Below are 8123 nucleotides of genomic sequence, written 5' to 3'. Positions count from 1 at the left end.
ATTGCAAGAAATCCCTTGGAGGAAGGTAGTTGATAAACTTCGTTATGAGGTTCTTAAATGATGGGGTTATAGAGCACACAATAGAGATCTTAAACACACTAAATTGAGAGACAACACCAAAGATCTTAAAAAAAAGAAGACATTACTCAATGGAGAACAAAAATCACACTTTTATTACAAGCAGGATTGGCCTTGGCCTTGCTTGGATTGCACAAGCAGAAGCAAGATTACAAATTTATAGATGGGAGAAGAGTTCGATATTTCTCCTCATGTGAAATTCATGGTTGCGCAATGAAGCCAGAAAGTTAGTCACGGTGGGTGGAAGTCGGTGTGTTAGGTTCGGCATCGACACTATTATCAAAGAGTCAACATCGACGTCTTCATTACGACTTCACGTTTAACATTCTCCTACTTGAAGCCGAATGGATAATCCTGAATCAAGTCACATCGAGTCCTACCATGCCTCTACATAACTCATGTTTATTTCTTGGTAGAATCTTAGTGAGCATATTAGCGGGGTTCTTATCTGTATGGATCTTTTGCAACGATAATTGTCCTTCCTCCAACACATGATGGATCTAATGGTACCTTAAGTCAATTGATTTTTTTTTGAGTGAAATGATAGGTTTTTCACCAAGTGAATGTCACTCTGACTATCACAATATAGAACATACTTTTATTGCTTTATTCCTATCTCTCCTAGGAATCGTTGCATCCACAACATTTCTTTACAAGATTTTGTTGCATCTATGTACTCTGCCTCTATTGTAGAGAGAGCTATTATTCTTTGTAGCCTTGAAACCCAAGATACTACTGCTCCTGCAAATGTATACAAATAATCTGCAGTGGACTTTATGGTTTCCATATCTCCAACCATATTTTCATCTGTAAATCCTTCAAGCACACTCTCATTATGAACAAAACATAAAAAATAATGACTAGTACCCTTGAGATACCACAAAATCAATTTTAGTGCTTGCTAATGTTGTTTTCCTAGATTGGCAAGCAACCTGCTCACTACTCCGATTGAATATGAAATGTTTGGTAGTGTGCATACCATGGCATACATCAAGCTACCAATTGTTGAAGCATAAGGAATATTGCTCATTTCTTCCTTCTCCTTGTCATCACTAGGACATAAATCAATACTTAGCTTGAAGTGGGTTGCAAGGGGTGTACCAAATGGCTTGGCATCCTTCATATTAAACCTGTCAAACACCTTATTGATATATTTTTCTTGTGACAACCACAACGTTTTGTTTTTCCTGTCACGCATAATCCTCATGCCCAATATTTGTTGTGCTGGTCCCAAATCATTCATTGCAAATTTGTTGCCCAAATATTTCTTCAACCTATTGATCATATTCTTATCATGCCCAAAAATCAACATGTCATCCACATATAACAATAATATGATATACTTTCCTTTATCATACCTCTTGATTTAGACACAATGGTCAATTTCCAACCTGTGAAAACCATGTTCCAACATGAATGAATCAAATTTATTATACCATTGTCGAGGTGCCTGTTTAAACCCATAGAGGCTCTTTCTTCAACCTGCAAACTACGTCTTCCTTTCCTCTTTCTATGAAGCCTTTTGGCTACTCCATATAAATTCCTTCCTATAATTCACCTTGAAGTAAAGAAGTTTGTACATCTAACTATTCACGTTCTAAGTCTAAAGAAGCAACAAGACCAAGAATGACTTTGATGGATGTCATTTTGATAACAAGTGAGAAAATCTCAGTGAAGTCAAAACCTTATTTTTGGGGAAATCCTTTCACCACCAGCCTTGATTTATACCTCTCCTTCTTTTCATCAACTGCATGCTTAATCCTATATAGCCATTTGTTTTGTAGAGCCTTTCTACCTTTTGGGAGCTTTACCAACCCCCAAGTTTTATTTTCCAGTAAAGAGTTCATTTCTTCCTCGAAGGCAGGGGGGGTTTCGATAGGCAAGGGAGGTTGGTGTCTTCGTGCACTACGGGGTTTCAATAGGCAAGGGAGGAAGCTTGATGGTTTTAGAAGAAAAGTACACATTTTAGGGAAGCTAGATGAGGCTAGGTTTCTCGAGAAAATGGCTAAGTGTGAGATGAGTGAAACATATGTGAACATTGATAGGACTTGACTGTGATCACACACAGACACTTAATGACACAATGTAGATCATCCAGAATGCATAAGACATACTTTGCTTGATGCAGCAAGCTTCGTGACAAGTGTGCATGAAGTGAGAGTGAAACATGTCAATGTGATGAAAACCACTCATGCACACGTGCTTTCCCCTGAAGCAAAACAACATTCCCTTTGTATGACAAACAACAACCCCTATGCCCAAAGATGACATGTACCTCATAAAGATGAGAACACATAAAACTCTTAATATCAAGGAGGGGAGATTGAAATCATCATCCTACCAACAAGTGACCAAGGATGATCAATTGCAGGATCCAAGGTAGGCTTCAAAATTCGCATGCGAGCCAAAATTTTGGAGGGTGTTGTAGCCACTACAACACTTGGCAACACACAAGTAGAACTCTAGCTCTTTGTATGGACCTTTTTTCATGAAAATCAAGTCTAACCCTTCAGGAAGTATTGTTCAATTCTTTGATCATCGTGGTTTCCACACTAACTTGGTTGAAAGATGTAGTCCCTGCCATTCTCTTGATCGGTCAGCACATGTTCCAAGCCAAGTTAACTTAGTTGTTTTGATTGGGGATGAGGGGTATATGTATGCACAAGAAATATAATTGTCAAAGTTTAAGTTTCATCTCTTGTGTTGCTTCGCTGCCAGCATGCCTGGATAGTACCCCGACAGAGTCACACAGGAATACAAGCATCGCTCTATTGCCTTTCTCTTCTTTCACCTTATTCATTTTTCATTATTAGTATTATTATTATTATTATTGTTTTTTTTATTATTATTGTTATTATTATTTTCAAAAAACTATGTGTAGGAACTTATTTATTTCAGAGGTGGAAGAGGGATCCCGACTTATTGAGAGAAAAAGAGGTTTTTCCTTCAAAGAAGTATGTTATATATACCTCTGACATACTTGTTAAGGTTTTCCCCCTCACCTTACTCTACTTGACTGAGCATACAAGGGTTAACCCAAAAGAACCGATTAGAGTAGGTGGTACTAGTTAACAGTGCAAGCGTTGTGTTTTCACCAAGACTCACTCTGAACATAACGTATTTTCCATCAAGGCATCATCGACTGAAGACAATGAGCTCTTCATAAAGAGAGAGGACAACATATAACCAAGTGTTGATATTTTTCCAAGTCCTCTTAGATTTGACCAGCTTGTCTCGAGAGCCAAACACAGTTTCACGAGAGGCTAAGCTATGGGTACAAGTAAGAAAAGAAAGCAAAAAGCAGAACTAAAGCGGAAGAAAAACAAGTAAGCAAAGAAATAAATCAAGAAAACCAAACCAAGTAAGCAAACAAACAAACATGCAAACCAGAAAGCAAAGCAAAACAAGAAGCAACGACTACTCCTACTCCTACGCTAAACAGTGCATGGGCCTACTCATGTGAAGTGACATTTCCAATGCAGCCACCGGCACATTGGTTGGCCCATGTTAGTGAAGGCATGGTTAACAAGAAATATATGCATGTAAACCAACGAACAAGAAAGATAGATCAGCAAATACCAACACGCTCTGAGTTCTAAACATCCACATAATAGAAAAGAGTGAATGCACAAAACAAACATTCTGTAGACATACCATGGTATTTTGACGCACTGCGTGCAAATGGTAAACATACACACTCTTTGGACTGTGACATACGAGCGAACATGAGAAAGACCAACAAATTATGCTTTGCTAAAGCACTCGTTGTGTAAGATTCCTCCAAAGCTTGAGCGATGGGATCATGTGATTCGAGTGGAGGAAGCAAAATTTGGGTGTTTGGTTGATCTTCAATGTGAAGAAGAAAGTGATGAGGAGCCTTGGGTGTTTCGAAAATTTTTTGATCATAAGAAGAACAAAGCTCAGGACAATGAGGGCCTGACATAACCATCAGCCCAAGCTGAAGTGCCTCGACACCTTGTGGGGTTTCCACTCCGTCAATAAGTAGATCATCGGAGACCAGTGGCATAGACAAATTAACGACGAGTGAATCAACATCGTGATCAAATGAAGAAGTAAAAATATCACGACATCCATGATCATAAAATTCGGGATGTTCGTTGGCATCCTCATGATTTGATGAATCGTGCAAAGGGGTAGATGAGAAGAAAGGATGTTCACCCTCTATGTTTTAAGAAATGATAGATGACATATAGGACGGATCTTCAAAGGAATATGTGTCATCTTCGCAATGTAATGACAAACTAAGACCCGATGTTTCCTGTGAATGATCAGAAGTAGAAACATCGGAAACAAGTTTTCACAGGGGAAATCAACAGTGGTAGAATTACAAGGGATGTCAGGATAGAGTGGATGAGGCGCAGATGGAAGGGAGTCATCCTTCACCACAGGTTCTTCTTTAGATCCCCACACATACTTATCATGAATGATAGCACAAGTTGGTTGCACAACACCAACTCTGTCGACAAATTGATTCGTGTTCACAGCTTTGAGTCACCCCGCCACCTCGCGGGTGGGCGAGTTGCCGGGGTGGTGCAGGGGGGGGGGTTTGTACAACTCCCCCCCGCATCACCCTGGCGGCCTGCCCGCTCGCGAGGTGGCGGGGCAATTCCGAGAGTTGCCCTACCACCTCGGTGGCCAGCCCACCCCACGGGCGGGCGGTCCACTGGGGTGGTGCGGGGGCTTCTGCAGCCCCCCCCCTTGGCAGCCCGTCTACCAGGCGGGCTAGCCATTGAGGTGGCGCGGGGGGGGGGGGGGCTTCTGTAGCACCCCCTCGTGCTAACCCAACAGCCCGTCCGCTCGCGGGGTGGCAGGGCGACTCTTGAATCGCCGCGCCACCCCGTGGGCGGGCAGGCCACTGGGGTGGCGCAGGGGGTTCTATGTAGCCCCCCCCGCCACCCCGACAGCTCGCCTGCCCGCGGGGTGACTCAAGCATCCCCGCCACCTCACAGGCGGGCGGGCCACCGGGGTGGCGCGGGGGAGGCTGCCACAACACTCCCCCCCTCCACCACACGGGCGGCCTGCCACCCCGCGGGCAGGCGGCCTTTCCATCCCCATCGCCCCTAACCTACAGGCCCGTTTGGCCACCATGAGATTTACCGGGCCCACCATGCCCACAATGGACATAGTGGGTAAATTTGGGCCGCAAAAAATTTTAATTAAAAAAAAAATTAAACTTCATTAAACTTATCTAATATTAAAATTTGCTAGGAAAAAAAATTAACTAACCTTTCAATTACGAGAATTCTCCGTTGAATATGTTGTTGATAGCAATATAGCTGCTCCATAAATTCACTCCAAGTTTTTCACTGAACCTCGGAAAACCTTGATGTGATGTGAGTAATAGTGATAATGAAATTTATTATATAGGTAAAATTATGGAGATGTTTTACCGTACAGTTAATGTGGGATTAATTTGTTTTAAAAAAAATTTAACATGTTAATTTTTTTATGGCGATATGGGAAACTATGATAAAGTGAATATTATGGAATTGTTTTACAGCGCGGTGAATGTGGGATTAATTTGTTTTAGAAAGTAGTATAAAAATTTAAAAAAACATTCAATTGTTTAGTAAATATTATATAGTTTAACTATTAAAATAATTTAGGTAAAAGTTTTAGTTTACAATTTTAAATTTAAAGATTTATTTCATAAAAAAATTTAGTTAACATTTTTCAATAAATTGTAGAATAAAATAATGAAGGGAAATACATGAAACAAAATTTTTGGAGGGAAATATTTTGGCGAAACTTTTTGAAGGGAAATTTTCTTGAGGGAAAATTTCATTCTCTAAGCTATATGATATCTTTAGGAGAGTCTGCATTTGTATCATTCAACCTCTTCTATTTGAAAGGGATGGATTCTCTTGATAGTGAAGTTTCACTTTGTAAAGCATCAACATCTTCATCGTGTAACAACTCTAGTCATATTGATGAATATAACGGAAATTCTTCCACTATGAATAGAAAGTCAATTCTTCCACTTAATCCTAATCCTAAGGACTATGAGAGCAGCATTGATGAAAGAGGGGATGAAGAATTTCAAATAAATAAAGAGTCACGGATTCCACTTAGTCCTAATCCCAAGGATTATGAGAGCAACACTGATGAGGAGCATGATGAAGAATTTCAAAAGAATGGAGTGTCACGATGTCCAATTAGTCCTACTCCTATGGACTATGAGAGCAGTAGTGATGAAGAGCATGATGACGAATTTCATTGAGTATGGAGTGTCACGGTGTCCAATTATTCCAAATCATATGGAGTATGAGAGCAGCAGTGATGAAGAGCATGATCACGAATTTCAAAAGAATGGAGTGTCACGGTGTCCAATTATTCCTAATCCTATGGACTATAAGAGCAGCAGTGATGAAGAGCATGATGACGAATTTCAAAAGAATGGAGTGTCACAGTATCCACTTAGCCCTAATCCTATGGACTATGAGAGAAACAGTGATGAAGAGCATGATGACGAATTTCAAAAGAATGCAGTGTCACGGTGTCCTCTTAGCCCTAATCCTATGGACTATGAGAGCAGCGGTGATGAAGAGCATGATGACAAATTTCAAAAGAATGGAGTGTCACGGTGTACTTTTAGCCCTAATCTTATGGACTATGAGAGCAGCGGTGATGAAGAGCATGATGACGAATTTCAAAAGAATGGAGTGTCACAATGTCCTCTTAGCCCTAATCCTATGGACTATGAGAGCAGCAGTGATGAAGAGCATGATGACGAATTTCAAAAGAATGGAGTGTCACGGTGTCCTCCTAATCCTAATCCTGTGGACTATGAGAGCAGCAGCGATGAAGAGCATGATGACAAATTTCAAAATAATGGAGTGTCACGGTGTCCACTTAGTCCTAATCCTATGGACTATGAGAGCAGCAGTGATGAAGAGCATGATGATGAATTTCAAAAGAATGGAGTGTCACGGTGTCCACTTAGTCCTAATTCTAAGGACTATGAGAGCAGCAATGATGAAGAGCATGATGATGAATTTCAAAAGAATGGAGTGTCACGGTGTCCTCTTAGTCCTAATCCTATGGACTATGAGAGCAACAATGATGAAGAGCATGATGACGAATTTAAAAAGAGTGGAGTGTCATGGTGTCCTCTTAGTCATAATCCTATGCATTATGAGACCAGCAATGATGAAGAATTTCAACTTAATAGAGTGTCACAATATCCACTTAGTCCTAATCCTGTGGACTATGAAAACAACAGTGATGAACAACATGCTGAAGAATTTCAAAAGAATGAAGTGTCATGGTTTCCACTTAGTTCTAATCCTATGGACTATGAGAGCAGCAATGATGAAGAGCGTGATGAAAAATTTCAAAAGAATGGAGTGTCACGGTGTCCTCTTAGTCCTAATCCAATGGACTATGAGAGTAGCAGTGATGAAGAGCATGATGACAAATTTCAAAAGAATGGAGTGTCACGGTGTCCACTTAATCCTAATCCTATGGACTATGAGAGCAGTAGTGATGAAGAGCATGATGAAAAATTTCAAAAGAATGGAGTGTCACAGTGTCCTCTTAGTCCCAATCCTATGGACTATGAGAGTAGTAGTGATGAAGGACAGGATGAAGCACTTAGTCCTAATCCTAATGGCTATAAAGGTAGCAGTGACAAAGGACAGGATGTAGCATTTTCAGTAAGTAAACAGTCACATTTTCGACGTAGTCCTAATTCTATGGACTATGAGAGCAGCACTGACAATGCACATGAGGAAGAATATCCAATAAACATCGAGTCAAATTTTCCATTTAGTCCCAATTCTAAGGACTATGACAATAGCACTGAAGAAGGGGAAGATGAAGAATATCCTCCAAGTCAGTATTTGAAAAGCACAGCTGATCATAGTGTAGACAACATTCCTCTTAATGATGATGAAATTGCTTATATAATTGATGATACAATGATGGAGATGTTGCCAAGAAATATTGTATCGAGGAGTACGAGCAGACATTTTCATATCGACGCAAGATGTTCTAGTTATACAAGGAGTAGAGAAGAATATCTG

The sequence above is a fragment of the Pinus tabuliformis genome, chromosome J, assembly GCF_031772625.1.
Source record: "Pinus tabuliformis cultivar Carrire ecotype Pingquan chromosome J, CPIR1, whole genome shotgun sequence".
Taxonomy (NCBI): domain Eukaryota; kingdom Viridiplantae; phylum Streptophyta; class Pinopsida; order Pinales; family Pinaceae; genus Pinus; species Pinus tabuliformis.
Note: the sequence above shows the minus strand (reverse complement) of the source record.